The sequence below is a fragment of the Dromaius novaehollandiae genome, chromosome 4 (genome assembly GCF_036370855.1).
Source record: "Dromaius novaehollandiae isolate bDroNov1 chromosome 4, bDroNov1.hap1, whole genome shotgun sequence".
NCBI classification, from domain to species: domain Eukaryota; kingdom Metazoa; phylum Chordata; class Aves; order Casuariiformes; family Dromaiidae; genus Dromaius; species Dromaius novaehollandiae.
In genome coordinates, this window is record NC_088101.1 from 33,114,405 (window position 1) to 33,130,082 (window position 15,678).

Below are 15,678 nucleotides of genomic sequence, written 5' to 3' on the forward strand. Positions count from 1 at the left end.
GCTTTAAAAGAATTCTTTGGTGATTAGAACTCTTTTACCTCCATTGCAGTTTAAAGGCAGCCTAAGATCTAGCAGCAGCAAGGCAACTTCATATCTTCAAAGGATGTTTTTTCAAGCCTGCATACCAAACAGAAAACTTACCACTGGAAAGGATAACCTTGGAGGAACAAAGCTGTACCTGCTTTACCTGTCAGCTGGGTCAAGACAGCAACTGAGAAGCTACACTCCTTTCAAGACGTCAGAGAATTTTTGTTCTAAATTAAGCTCAAGTCAAGCAATGGGTCACAGTTTCATTCATACTAAAAGAAATTGCTGTGTTATTCAGACTGGAAAAATGAAAGTTCAATATGTGTGTATGCATGAGTGTGTGTGTATATATATTTTTAATATGTATGTATATTAACTCCTGATGAAAATGAGAAAGTTCTTACTGAAGTGGTATTGATGCAGGCAGAGAGGCAAGAACATGAACTTCTAATGAGGTTGTGTTTTTTTTCCCTCCTCACGTTCAAGATAAATGTTTGTGAGGCTAGAGAGTTTTCTTCTTAAGCTTTCTAAATATGTCATTTTATATATATAAAGCAGCTGCTTTATCAGAATAAACAGAACACTTACATACCATGCTAAATGAACCTGTTTTTTTTCTGAACTTACATGAATAATTCAAGATTACTGACCCCTCTTTCTTGTTCTTTCTCTCAAGAAAACTTATTCTGATTACATCTCTTTTTATTTCTTTGATTCTCTGTTTGCTTTGTTTTTCTGTCCAGTTCTACATCTGAGTTCTGACTCAGGTATATTTTGAGGCTAACAGCAAGTAAATTTTTTCTGTAACATAAGCCAAAATCACAAATACGAGTGATACCAAAATCACTGGTGTACCAGAGGTACCAAAATCACAAATACCAGTGAAGGATTAGCTATAGACAGAAAAATAGTTGGAATATTTTTCTCTATATATAGTTGTGTAAAAAATGCATACATATATACATATATATCAGTAGCATTCATACATAATGATATGACTTTTTAAACAAAATTCTGAGGCAAAATTTTGGTCTTAGTTATCTGTTATCTAAATCTGTGTTCTAAAGTGTGGTTTCACCGTTTACTATGATGTTCAGCATGAGCTTTGTGGAGTTGCTGTTGAACATACCAGAGATGGGGGCAATGAGGTTCTTCCAAGAGTGAGAGTAATCGGGCAGAATGTTTTGCATATCGCTTTCTAAAGATACCTAAGGGTATCTCTCCATGGACAGTTCTCACACTTCAGAATGGGCACGTGGCACATACCAGCACATGAAAGGCTGTTGCAATGCAAGTCAGCCTTCATCTCCGGCTTTCTAAGAATACTGAGGTGGCGCGCCAGTCCCACCAGCCCGTGTAGTACGATGCTGACTGTGGAGAGTAGCCATGACTCAAGTCCTGTGTATGGTATAATCACACAGTCATTATGTGATTCTCTGGGAATCACTGCTGATGCCAGATTTCTTGTAAACAAACTCTCCTACCTCCTCTCCCACCACTCAAGTGGCCCAAATTCCCAAATGTCCTCCAGTGATATTGCAGTGGTCTAATGCTTCTTTGTGGTGTGTTTCATTCTCTAGAGAGTAGCCCTGTCTGGAAAAAATGGTACAATCAAAACACGGGGAAAAAATGATGAAACAATCTAGCGGTGGAGAGAGAGCCCTGTTACAGGAGCAAAAGGGGATCAATTCTGTGGAGTGCAACACACTGGAGAAAGACTTCTACTCTCCACTTGCGAGACAGGCAGGCACAGCAAACAAATAGCTGTACTTAAAGTGCTTGGAAAGAGCACTCTTCCTTCCCCTTGCATCTCCCTCAGCCCAGCTCATGACTGACAAGGGTGAGCAAAACGCTCACAAAAGAGCCTCTACGTCCACCCCAGAAACCCCACTCGCTCCCCTCGGCAGGAGGCCTCTGAACTGTTTTTCACAGTGACTGACAATTCTTTCCAACAGTACAACTGAATTCATGTTCTGCAACATTTTTTTTTCTCTAAGGACATTCTTTCTTTTTGTTAATACAGTGTATGTATTTGATCCTCTCACCTTCACAAGGCAATCAGCAAGGCTGGTCAGCAGTTTACTACGGAAAGAGAAACAAAAAGGGCAGAGAGGGGTTAAAAGAATATCACTTGCTGCTCAAAAAGGACTCAACATATAGTAAAATATAAAGTTTGGATACAAATTTATGATGTCTGATCCTGTGGCAGAGATAAGCTCAATAGTTTAAAAACATAAACCTGAACTGAAAATCATGCAAACCATTATTTTTCTTGAATCAGAACTAAACCGTCATTTTGATGCTTTTGTGAACTCTGCAAGAACTGAACGAAAACAGATTTTTGGTTGCAAGTTGAAGACTACAAATAAAAATTGACAGCTCCTAGCAGCAACTTATTTAGTATGAGGCTTATTTGCACTTGATAGGCGCTTCAAAGCAATGTCATGTCACAGCCTATTCCCCTCTCTCTCTTCCTGCCCAGATGACTCACAGGCATGTACAGCCCAAACGTTCACTCCTGCAACGTGACATTGAACTGCTTCACTCTGCATCACACCAGCAGGGACATATTCCACTCAGGAACATTTTACATATGCTCGTGATGGCTAGAGGGAGGGCATTGGCAGCATCTTTGAAAATGTTCTGCCTTGGTGGAGAAGGGCTTCCTTACAGCCAGCCAGCGGCACCTTTTAAGCTCTACCTCGCCCCATCAATGGGAGATCTCTCCCAGCACTGTTTTGTGTGTGTGTCTTTATCTCTGTGCTGTGGGACTATGTGAAAAATAGAGATTTATTAGAACAGCAAAGGAGCAAAGAAGGAAGGGTGTGCATTGTAAAAGCACACAGTGAGAGTCCCAAAGAGCTTAATGTTCTTAAAGATCAGTTAAAAGATTTGTCTGAATAGGGATATTGGCTTAGAAAACTCTAACCCTATGTGGGGAATATGAAGGAGAAAGTAAGAAATTCATCAGACTATTTTACAACTGTAGAATTGATAATGGCATGTGACATATATTTCAATGTATATAATGGAAAGGACTTATCTGTCATTGTAACATGAAGCTTGATTTCAGAATGAGTTATGAATCTGATCCTGATGTATATGTCTAATAAAGTCAATGGAGATATGCAATGCTGACACTAACACATAAGAAGCGGCTGACTGCCTCATTTTAAAATACTGATTCCTGTTAGTTTTACTTCATCAATTTCACAGAGCTATTTTAGATTTATATCAATGCAAGCAAGATTAGAAACAAACTCAACATCTGCAACTTTTATATTTAAGACAACTGCAATTCTTGAACAGATCCATTACAGTTCCAAGCCTCCTAAGGCCAATAATATACCTTTTCTCTTAAATGGAAGTTAATACATTTTTACGGGTTGTAATGGTATTGCATTTAATATAAATCTCACCCTCTTGCTTAGCCTTATAAGTCGTCTTCTCCGTGCAGAATGAACATGCCATCAGCTGTAATTTGTATGAGTCTAGACCCCAGTAGTCCTCTATGAAAGACCCAGCACTTAGCCTTTAACCATCAATGGATTTCGACATCTTTCCCATACAGAGAGAAACCTTTAATTAATCACTATGACCCAGCACCATAGTCAGAGATAGCCATGAGATATACAGAGCCAGACAAGGCATTAATTGTTTTGCAATTCTCTATTTGTGTGTGGATGAATCCCTGCAGAAGTTTGGCTCTTGGCAAATGACAAGCAGGCCACGGTCCAGTACTTCAAAGACAAAAGGACCTTTCTTAATTGAGTGGTACAAGTAACTTCTCCACTTCCACAAATTTTAAAGGAGTAAATCCAGAAGCATACATTTTCGTGAGCTCTGTCTATGCTTAGTGTGTAGCTGTAGTTATCCTTCCCATTACAGTTGGTTCAAAACTCCTCAAAAGTACAAGTGGTCTGCTCTTCTGATTATGTTACAAAATGTTTAAATTAAAGCAAGTGAGATGTTCTGTCTTTGTAGCTTTCGTTAGTTTTATTTAGAAGGAAATAACCAAATAATTCATAAATACTAAGGCTTCTTCAAGACAAATAGTATCCAGCTAATTTTCCTTTTACATAAAGGAGTAGAAAAGCAAATTTTCATCAAATGTCTAATCCTTAGTCATAGTGGCCTTTACATTTCTCGTAGTGGAAAAATCAGATTTAGAGTGGCAAAATAGTATTTTAGAACTAAGTAAATCTTTTTTAAAGTAATGATTCATTTAATATGTAAGTCGATGCACTATCATTTATTTCTGTAACTCCCATAATAGATCCATGAGACTGTTACTGTTAGTAAGCCTTTTTTTGGCTAACAGTATTGACTTGTATGTCTTGAGGATCATTCATAGGCAAAACAGAGGGCTGTCTGAAAGAAATAATGATTTATAGGGAGATGTTAATTCACCCTCCTTAATTTTTTTCATAGTACAAAACCGAGATCATCTGGTGAAGTCAGGAGGCAATGTTTTGCAAATGATTAAAGGATATTGTCTGTTATATTGACTTATGACAGCTACTCTGTCTTGTTGCAAAACCTATTGTAAAGGCAAATTACAATTAAAATAAAGAAAAAAGGACTTATAGTATTATCACTTGAGAAATACTAACTCATACAAAGGCTTGAGGCTGGATTTTGGCACATGTGTTGTACCCATTGCTACAGGTTATGCACAGTCTCAAGAGGATCCCCATGACTCTAGAGGACAGAACATGTCCTTCTTTTTTGGAAAGAGAAATGATGTAATCCATCCATTACAGATAACTTCCAAGATAACAAGCAATGCATGTGTATGAAACATAACAAAGTAATATACTGTATTAAGAAAATTGCATTTGTTTTGCAATATAAATTAAAAACAGATCAAAATGTTCAAGATGACTGAACATTAATATTAACAAATAAAACATGCATAATTTGTATGAGACAACGTTCAGACAAAAATGATAATGTACTAACAGATAATGCACTGAATTATTTTATTATTTGATTTGATATAATAAGAATCCAGACTACAGCCACAGATCCAAATTACTGATAACTAGCTTGAGTTGTTTCAGCTCACACATGGACTATCAATGTGTCTCTGAACTCTTTTCACACTTGACCTCCTGGAGGGCAGTGGAGCTATATACAAATGTACACTATTCTCTGTGGTCCCTGACTTTGTTAAAAAGGAAAAAATGCATCAGAAAATCTATATTGAATTAATACGAGAACAGAAAAAACATATCTTGGAAAGGCTTAAAAAGGAAAGAAAGGAAATAAATTCATGAATTGAAAGCTCTGCCTACCTAAAACGTTATAATGCCTCTTAAGAGTAGCACTCTGATGCATTAATAGTGGAGGCAGGCGCTCGGTTTAACTACCACTGCAGCTTAAGGTACACAATTACATTCTTCAGCATCGACATTTTCACCTTGATAAGCATAATAATGCCATGCAGATGCAGACTAAAACCCATAATTTCAGCACTCTGCTTCTACTCACGTTGATTATAATAAGGTATGGCACTGAAGCATGCACGCACCTGCATTTAATTGTCAGCATAGCCCTTCATTTAAACAAGAAGTTAGTTAACAGTATGCCTTCTGCAGTGAATGTGGGAGGCATCTCAAATAGCTGTGGCAAAACTGAGACAGTTAAAAGCACCAGTAAAAACGTGTGCAAAAAAAGTGGTGATGACTTAGAATCACCTCCGGTTTCTCGGTGGGTGTCAGTGCAAATTGAAAACAAAATGCGATATGTTTATATTTGGAGGGAAGGGCCTATTTCTCTCTTTCAGTATTTTAAACCAGGAAAGTTTCCCTGCAGTTAACATTACGTCAGTATACACCAGTAAGCCAGAACAACACTGAAGGGCAGATCCTGGTATGTATGTTAAGAAGTGAAAAATGCCTAAATAATAGTAATTTTTTTAATATATATATTTATATACATATATATACATACACACATACACAAACACACACGCATGTATATAAACATAGTGAAATGTAAAATTACATGAGATTATAACTTTATACCGTACCTTTGGTGTATTGAATAACTTCTGGAAGGAAGAAAACAGCAGCATACAGTAAATAGAAGCAATAATAAAATATATTAGAAATGTGATTTAAAGTAGGATAATAGTCATATGTATGTGTATATATGTTATTCATACAGTTATCTATGTATGTATATGAACTGATTGAAAAATATCCAGCTGGTAAAAAAAATTGATATCAATAATAACAAAAAACTTTCTGTAAGATTAAGTTTCTCTAACTTCAGGTCTTTTAAATAGTACTGTACTGTTGCCTGGTTCTTCTGTTGAAGCAGTAGTACTTTGAAAAAGAAAAAAAAAAAAAAAAACCTTGAAACAATCAGAACAGCATAGTTTACTACCACTAAATAATTCTCTCTTATGTTGCTGTAATAGCTTGGTAACATATTTTAATTTCTTCTCTTCATATGATCAGGAGGAAAGACTGTCAAAAATGCAACGGTTTGAAAAGGAAATGTCTCTGCCCTAACTTCTTAAATGCCACCTTATGCTTTCTATGAGTAATTAGCAATCATACACTACTTGTTAGGTATATTTAATCAGATGACATATCTAAACAGTTACAAATCTTCAACAGCTCATAGATCTTTCACTAAAAAGCAAGAAGTTACTTCATGATTGTCAACGGAAAGATAGCATATGTCAAAAGTAGAAGTGGGAAGCTGGTAGGAAGTCTAGCAAGAAATGGAGTAGGTTATGTGGCTGGCTCACTGTCAGACCATATTTTGTGTTACTGAAGTTAATAGCAGCTCCTAACTCAGCCCGTCAGCATGTGACACTGGACAGACTGGCTTATTTTGTTGGCAATTTCGCAATGCTGCTATTTTATTCTCTATCAGAAAGAGAAAAAAATTGCAGACTGTGGTATCCTCCTAACAAAATCTCTCTTTGCTGGGTTAGGAGCAAAACTAAGTGTTACTGAATTTGTCTGTGTGTAAAATATAAACCTATGCATATATAACTACAATACCTTAATTAGCCTATGAGCTTGTAGTAAAAGCAGACTTGAAAGCAACTACAGTAATGTATTTATGCACACTCTTTCCAGATTTCCATCTCAGTCTGCAACCTGATTACATGTAGTACTTTAAGGTCAAAACTCTGCCTAGGATTATGATAGATGGAATTCACAGAACTGCGATCAGTTGAGGTTTTGTTAAACTGACTCTTTTTATCCTTTTATTTAGATGAAATAGGAACTCATCAGCTTCAGTTAAGTTTTGCAGACAAGCAAGCCAATAGGTAGACTTGGCAGGCAAGGCATTTGTAACCGTTCATGAAATTCATGAGCTGTGATCAGGATCATCTGATGATATTTGAGACAGATGGAGTAGATCCTCTTGCAAAGAGTGGCAAGAGTCTTAATACATTTTCTTGTTTTAGTCTTAATATATCTAAATATCATATGCATTACCACTTTCTTGTCTTGAAGGAAGCTTTGTTGAGGAAATAAGATAGAAAATAAAGAAAAAAGAGCAGCAAGGAAAAGGTATTCTTACAGCATTCCTTTACACGATGAAAAGTAGCACAGCATTTGCAATATATGAAGAAAACTGTTAACCTGAGTTAGATACCAATTTTACAGACGTAGCAGGCATTTTTAGATCGTCATACAAGTACATGGCAAACACTTACCTGAAAACAACCTGAAATGCAAATTTTCTGAAGTTGAGTTACCACAAGGTACTCAGTTGATTCTGTGAGCGGTAAGCAGTATGTACTACAAGCTGAGTAAAATTATGAGTCAAAAAGTAAGTGAATATCAAAGTTCCTCAGCAGCAAAGTTATCTTAAGCTAAATCCTCAAAGATCTGCCATGACAAGGAAAGTGGAATATAATCATCACTGACATCAAGACGACCAGTTGCACATCCTTGGTCTCATAGCTAGTGTAAACGACACAAAGCAAATACCAGAGGTGCAGAGATGGCCCTTGTCGTCCTCTGAACCTTCTCTGCCATATTTACTTTTAGTCAGAGTAGCCCAAGGGTTTCTATTACTCACTTGATTTATTAAGGACATTAACACTGAAATGGATGACACAGGCCACCACTGTTTTTCCTTCAGCTATAATGCCTGTTCCTTTTGTAGGAATGCTGTGCTGCTGGCCACAGGGAAAGATGCGTACTTAATGAGCCTTCCTGGAGATGCCACACTATGCAGCACTAGATGTTACCAACAGAAGATGATTACCATGGTAAGTGACTTGGACAGTCTTTGCTCTGATGAATATGCTTCTTGGAGGGTCAGACTGCAGTGGTGGCTGCAGCACAAAGCAGCTGGATAGCAAAATCTTGTCCTAATGGAGGGAAATTTTACATTCCTGGTAGCGCTTGCAGTTCATTTAAAAAGTGCGTTATAAGTGAAGCGCTCATAGTTTTGAGTAAAGTGTAGTGCAATTCAAATGTTGGATGCTGTAAACTTCTTAAGCTTTAATTAACCACTGCATTCATTAAAAAAAAAAAAAAGGAGAAAAACAAAGATAATACTTCTTTCATGAGAGAAAATAGTTGAATGTCTTTAGATGAATCATTTAATATCTGTCAACAAATGATTACTAGATCTCGGAGGCAAAAATCATCTAATTGCCCCTTAGCATTTAGAAGTAGATGAGTGACTGGGAGGATACTGTTACATAAATATTGTCACATATTATCTTATCTTAATACCTAAATTATATAGAGTTTATGTGACAAATTAAATTGAAGGCAACATTCATAACCATTTATTATTCAGTATGAAAGGTGAAATGAGACAACAACTAATCCCCACAACAAACAGTACTCTTTATACATTAATACTGATAAACTGAAGTAGTCAGGCTAAATTATGCCTAGTTTTGCCTATATAAACCAACTGGCACCACTGAAGTCCTGATGTAACACAAGAGAGAGTTTCTTCAGTGATTTCATTACATCTACATTAATTTAGCAGCACGTTTTATATTTCCAATATCCTCAGAAATACACACAGATGTTTACTGCTTAACATGATATTACCTGTTAAAGCTAACGATAAAATAGATGTTGGAGGGGGAACATATATAGCACCCTTCTCCTCAAAATCTTTCTAAGATTCTCTAGCAGGATGTTATAAAATCAATATAATACCATTATCATAATTCATAATGCAGCCATTTTCTGTGCATTCTTCCTGTGGCTGGTTGCTTCACCCTTGTATTAGGATTGTATCCTCATCCTTTACTTCACTGCTGCTGTGACCACATTTTTCTATCTTCTAAAGTGGACAAGGTGAAATTGCTCTCCTACTGACTATAATGGATCCTAAATAACTTGCTTTGGTTAGATCATCTAATACACAGATTGTTAGCTCCAAAGTGACCTCACCAATCATTTTATAAAAAATAGCCATTCTGCTTCCCTTCTACCCCTTGCACATACAGATATAGATCTGCATCTACATTAATTTTGTGGAAATATGCAAGATCCGTATAGAAAAATTATGTTCCTACAGTTTTGGGGGAGTGGGCGGGTGGGGGGCTGGCAGTACCACGATTATGAAGCCTGTACAAACTCTTACTCTTTCAGGCTTTGCCCTCACAAGCTCAGAGTGCTTTTTTATGTGGCACTAGTAGGTCAGATTTTGTTGTCATTCAGACATACAACTTATATGAGATCAGTCTAATTTGCAGATGTGACAGTAGATTTATGTCTTTTGTGGTGTGAAGAAACAGAAATTACGTATCTATTTGATTTTTAGAAGAAAATTATCAAATTCAGAATCCACCAGTTGTTCTTTTCTTTCAAAGATTAATTACATATATTATTAATTGCAGAGGCAGTGTCTCTGGATAAGAGAGTCAATTTGAGACGTATAGGTTCTTGGAAGAAAAGGGCCCATTTAGAACCAAGTCTTAACAGTGAATCAGAAAATTGTAGATACAGTCTTTTGAACAGAAAGCTATAAGGTAATATTTAAGATCATATAGTATTTGAAATTCATTTACTTACATTAATCACAAACTTCTAATAAATTAGGAAATTTACTCAAATATACTCATATAAATACATATGAATATATAAATACTTGTTTGCTTGTATGCAGGTCTTTCAGTTTTTCTCAGAGCGTATAACTTGTTTTTAAATGGCTCATGTTCTTTCACATTGTATTTGCACATTTCTGCAAACAATTGCTTAATGATGATCCTCTGCATTCTCATGTAAATATATATTTGAGATTTTAAATATATATAATTGAAAGGTGCAATCAGGTAATAGCATCTGTTTATAAAATGTAGAAAACTTAACCATGTGGCATATTTTGTTTTTCTTAAAGAAGGTGGGAGAATATCTTGCTTTTGGAAAATGTTCATTTGATTGAGAGACTGACAGTCCCACTAGCAAAATTAAGGAATTGCTGATAAAATACAATACATTGCCTTCCCTTTCCTATGGTTCAGATCTGAATCCTGTTTTTAGAATACAATACAAAGAAGCGATATCAGTAACAACCAGCACCAGTAACAAGCCACAAGTATTTGTCCCCCCTTTCCCTCAATACACTTAATTTGCAAGCCCCATCCCTGATATGAGCAGGGATACATGGAACATAAGTATGTCACTTTGTAAGGTTATCTGCTTAATAGTTACTCACGTAAGACAAAGACAAAAAGACAGGAAAAGTAATAAATTAAACACCCAGACACACAAACCCTGATGAGCAGGAGATGACGGAGACAGCAACGAAGACCACAACACTCAGGTCACTGGCTGATGGGCCACTGAAGGAACCACTCGAAGCCTTGGAGTGGCTCAGCCACATAAGGAGTAAACAAGATTATCATGGGTCTCATGTGAAAGAGCAAACTTACTAGGGATGTTATGAACAGATTATGGGAATGTGCAAAACTTACTAGGTGAAGTTTAGGGAAAGGGACAAAGGGATCGAGGTGAATCAGGGAGGAGTAAGCATGAGAAAGCAGAGGGGAGAGAAGATGTAAGGGGCCTGTCATGCATAAACCTGGCACACCTCCTGCGAGGACCGGCAGAGGGGACTGGGCTCGTTTGGCCTAACGCAGAGGCGGCAAGGGGTGACCTTAAAGCAGCCCGCAGTGTCTGGAAGGGTGGTCACCCAGGTGGGTGACGGGAACCTGCCTCCTGTGGTGGGCAGTAAAACGAGGAACAACGACCAAAGCTGCCGCTTGGGAGGTTCAGACCAGACATGAGGAAGAAAACTCTTCACGAGGAAGATTGGGTAACCCACTTCTGGGCTGCACTGAATAGCTGTTGTGTCTCCATCTAGGAAGATTTGGCGAGACCTGAGCTACCTGTGGTGAAAGTCCTGCTCCAAGCACAGGTCAGATTAAATGACCTTCAGGGGCTACTTCCAATCACTGTTTCTGTGATTCTTACCTGGTTTCTTCAGCAGCATCGTGAGCTTAGTGGATCATGAGAGACAGTGCCATAAAAGCAACAGAAATATCATAGCTGCTAGTTCAATAGGAATAGATATAACTGCGTATTTCACTGACCCCACTGTTCAGTGGTTTGTGTAGCTGTCAGATACAAAATCCAACAGTTCTGGATTTTCCACTGTGAACTAACACCAGAAAATGCAGTAAAAGGAGGAAGTTAAAAACATGTTGCTGATGTTTTCAAAATAAATATTTTACTCAAAATATATCATAAATGTGAAATCTCATAACATCGAGTTCCTGAAAAATAATCAATAACATTTCCTTCTCAAAACCTCATAAAACATATCACTAGCATCAAAACATTCTACTTTGGGGAAAAAAAAAAATAGGTCAGCTGCAATAGCACCCAGTATGCAACACATTCAGTGAGATATCTTAATCCTGTTTTTCATTCCTCCTTTTTTCATAGAGTCAGTACTGGCTTACTCCAAAAGAAATATCTGAAATTGATGTTCCTCATTGCTTCCTAAGCCCCACTGGGCACTTGATATGCAGTTTATAATTTTCTAGAGCAGAAGGGATAAAATCAAAACTGAAGTGAGTCACAGATCTTAATTGAATTTTTTTAATGGTGTAATTTTCAGCAGCGATTATTTCATGCTTTAGAATTAGTTTGAATATAGCCAAGTTTATGTTGCTGCTTTAACCCTCTTTACAGTCATTTTCTGAACACCCTTGTGATGTTGATACTAATATACCGGAGATGTGAGCGTGGTTTTTTTCCTTATTAGATGTTTGATTTCTGCTTCTATCAATAAACGCATCATGGCTTCTATTATGCTGATTGAGAACCTTTTTTTTTTTTTTTCTATAGGTCTTTTTGATAAGGAGGAAAACGTTAACCAACTGTTGGTGGAACATAAAGGAAAATAAAAACATCATGTGAATATGAAATACTGTTTTTTACTTATAGAATTCAAAGTATCATTTAACTGAGTCATAGATGTTCGTATTTACTTTCAGCTGTAAGCATGATGCAGAATATGAAAATGAACTGCTAGCACGAGGTGCCTTGGTGCCTCCATAAGTAATAACAGTTGGCAAAATTCTTCTAATCTTTTTGACAGCATCTTTATTAGTAGTTTTAAATATATATTTTATATGTATATACATATATTTTTGAAGAAAATTCAATTGGCTTTCTTTTAAGCTTTCATTTCATCACATAATAGAGGCACAGAGAATGACATTCATCTGACCAGAGAGCTGCAGTGTATGTTACTGCATTTCAGCTAGTCCATTAAACTCCCTTGGTAAGTAAATTAAATGAAAAAAGCATCTTTAAGGTAAGATTCATCACACCTTAAAATGGACATCTAAAATCAGTTGGATGATTTGCAGCCTAAAAATGTCTTCGCTGACTATGAATGGATCTGAGAATGACAAGCTTAGATGTAAATAGATGTCTGCCGTGTAGACAGACAAACTTAGGTGAGATTTCTTCATCCCTTAGACACAAATGTTACCCCAAAGTCCTTGGATTACTTTTATTTGAGTGACCACTTTTGCTGAACATGGAGACTTGAGAGCATGATTGCTTTCAAACAATCCCATAAAATGGGGGCATGCACAATTACCTATTGCTGAGATACACAGGGGTGGGTCTAAGCATTACCAGGCTACCTCCTGCTGCTGCCACGCAGGCCCTGCTGGCCAGGCAGCCCCCAAAATCAGGGGAGGAGGCATCAGCCTCTGGTCTTCCCAGGAACATACCGGTCCTCAGCCTTGCTGAGTAGTTGTCTCATCTCCTCTCCTTTCCTTCGCATTTTGATGTCTAGTCATGTCTATACCCTTCTTCTCTCAATCTGTGACAACGGCATTTCTTTTGTTTTAAGCAGTTACTACCATCAGTTCAGGGACTCACCTCCGCGCTCTTCCTCTCTTTGTACTTTTGAGCCCCATGGGCCTTGCAGCCTCTCAGGTAGAGGCTGAGGGGGGTCAGCAATCGCGATCGCTGGTCCGTGACTACTCTCCGTCGAGCTGGGCCCTCGGGCACACCAAGCTGCCGCTTCCTCTGGAGGGAAGGCAGCCTCCGTGCCCCAACAAACTGAGCGCGTACTCGCTCGTTCCCATGTGTGCTTCAGTCTCAGATACGAGCTGCAGTAGTGTACTGCCTTCACTCTTATCCAAAGGCCTGATAACACAGCAGTTTAGGCCTATGCATTCCTCACGTTGTAGAGATTTAGTAACTATGATGTGAGTGTTAATGCATTAACACCATGAGTGTTAAAGCAGTAATAAACACTTTTGTTTATAAACTAATTGTTGTATAAAACAACTAACAAAACTAGAGAAAAAAGCATGGGTGAGCTCCTATCACTATCAAAATCATTGATACCAGCAAGCTCAGGATTTACTCTTATGAGATTAAAATATCTCTGGTTTTTCATTGCTGTCATATAATGATGAAGCATGTAAGTATTTTGCCATGCTGTAAAAGCTTACACATTACCACTTAAAAAGATTTCTCCAATACTGAAATACTTTTTTTTAGTAGCATATAATCATGTTAATTAATAGGGAGAGTGGGAGGGAAAGAGGAAGACCAGAAGGAAACGGTTCCCAAATGGAAACAATTTGAATAATTTTCAACATATTATCCAAACTGGATCTCAGTCAAGACAACAATCACAAAACCTGAAGAAATAACAGCCTATTTTGTGGAAATGAAAATGGATGTAGACCCATATATTAGATATTTTGGTATTCTGATTACAGATAGGAGAGACACAAAATACTTGATAATCCCCAAAAATAAAAGCTATATGTGGTTAGTGTTAAGAGAGTCTCAAACATGTAGTTGTTTAAATGTGAAGTTAACAATTTAGGAAAATGTTGCAAAGGAGATATTTGGTAAAATGTTTGAAAGGAAAGTAAAATTTATTTTGACCTCTGAGACAGATAAACTGTAAGTAATGTCAGTTATGTAAACTGAAACAAATGGGATTAATTCATCAGTTACCAACTCTTTATGAATATAAAAAAAAATTGCCTATAATCCTTTTAAAATTAGAGTTGTTTAGTTTATTTTGTATATATAAGTCATTGCGGTTAAATATTACAGATTAATACCCTCACCTAGAAAATGGCTTCCCCATGTCATTGGCCAACCACTGACTTAAGTCAACATAGTAGGATCATTCCCTAAAAACACAGATTGCTTCCAGTTTGCTTTCTATGCGCTCTCCATATACTCATATAGACAACAAACCTGGGCAGCATGTACACACCTCAGGATTCAGAGTTTCCCCCTTTCTCTTCTGACTTCTCTAACCGTTGTTACTCCCTCAGTCTTCGCAGATCTCCATAAGAATCAAATCCGACTACACATAGTGACTGTTTAGGTGTTGCTTACCATATAACATTAATTTTGGACATTCTAAGTCTTAGCCTACTGTAATGTAGCTGAGCTCTTTGACCTAGTTTCCTGTTTATTGTAGCTTAATTATTAAAACTGCTCACTAACCAGGCAGTTAACATGGTTTCAATTCATTTTTCAGATACAAGGATTGCTGGCAACAGAATTAAGCTAAAATTAAATTGTAGTAACTCAATTTTTGCTTCTAGTCATTTGGGAAGGGTTTTTTTTCATAATTCATTAAGAATTAAATTATATTTATTTGTTCAAAACATCCCACTGGCCTTTAATATCTTGAAAGATATTAATATCTTACCCTCACCTCCAGAGAGTGGTCCTTATTTTATGTGAATTTCTCTTGCTATTCTCTAAAACCTGGAAAAGACAATCACTTTCTTCCTCCCATTTTTCTCTCAATTCCTGGCAACAAAGCTCAGTTTGGGTTTTGGAGAATGGACTTGGGCTAAATAATTATTACAAAAACCAAATGTGCATGGTAGTAACTGACAAATCTTGGAAGGATTTGGATGCATCAGATACTCAAGCTTTGCCTCAGTAGTTTTTCTTTTAATAAATTGAATTCTCAGAAATTTTAAGCCTCCGTATCAAAGGCTTCTTGCCTCTGCTTCAGTTTATTAGTCATTTATGAAATCTGGGTAAGGATGCATGTTCAGACTTTGAAACAGGTTGAGATTAAGACTATTTGGTACCGGCCCTTATCATTCAGTTTTTTTTCAAAAGACAATTTTTCAGCTATTACTCACAGATTGAGCAAGAAAGGTCCTCAGGATCATATAATGTGTGT

The 15,678-nt window shown here is 37.1% G+C and overlaps 1 long non-coding RNA gene across 2 annotated transcripts; it reads right to left on the bottom strand.

The window, feature by feature from the left end:
* Positions 1-1,511: 1,511 nt before the first annotated feature.
* Positions 1,512-15,022, bottom strand: LOC135328384 (uncharacterized). 2 transcript variants are annotated; one of them, XR_010389214.1, is made up of 4 exons: positions 14,746-15,022; positions 6,062-6,082; positions 2,073-2,109; positions 1,512-1,620 (listed from the first exon to the last, which is right to left on the bottom strand). It is a non-coding gene; the product is annotated as an uncharacterized LOC135328384 (long non-coding RNA). The 2 variants fall into 2 exon arrangements; XR_010389215.1 differs by lacking the exon at positions 6,062-6,082.
* Between the last annotated feature and the right edge of the window lie 656 nt (positions 15,023-15,678).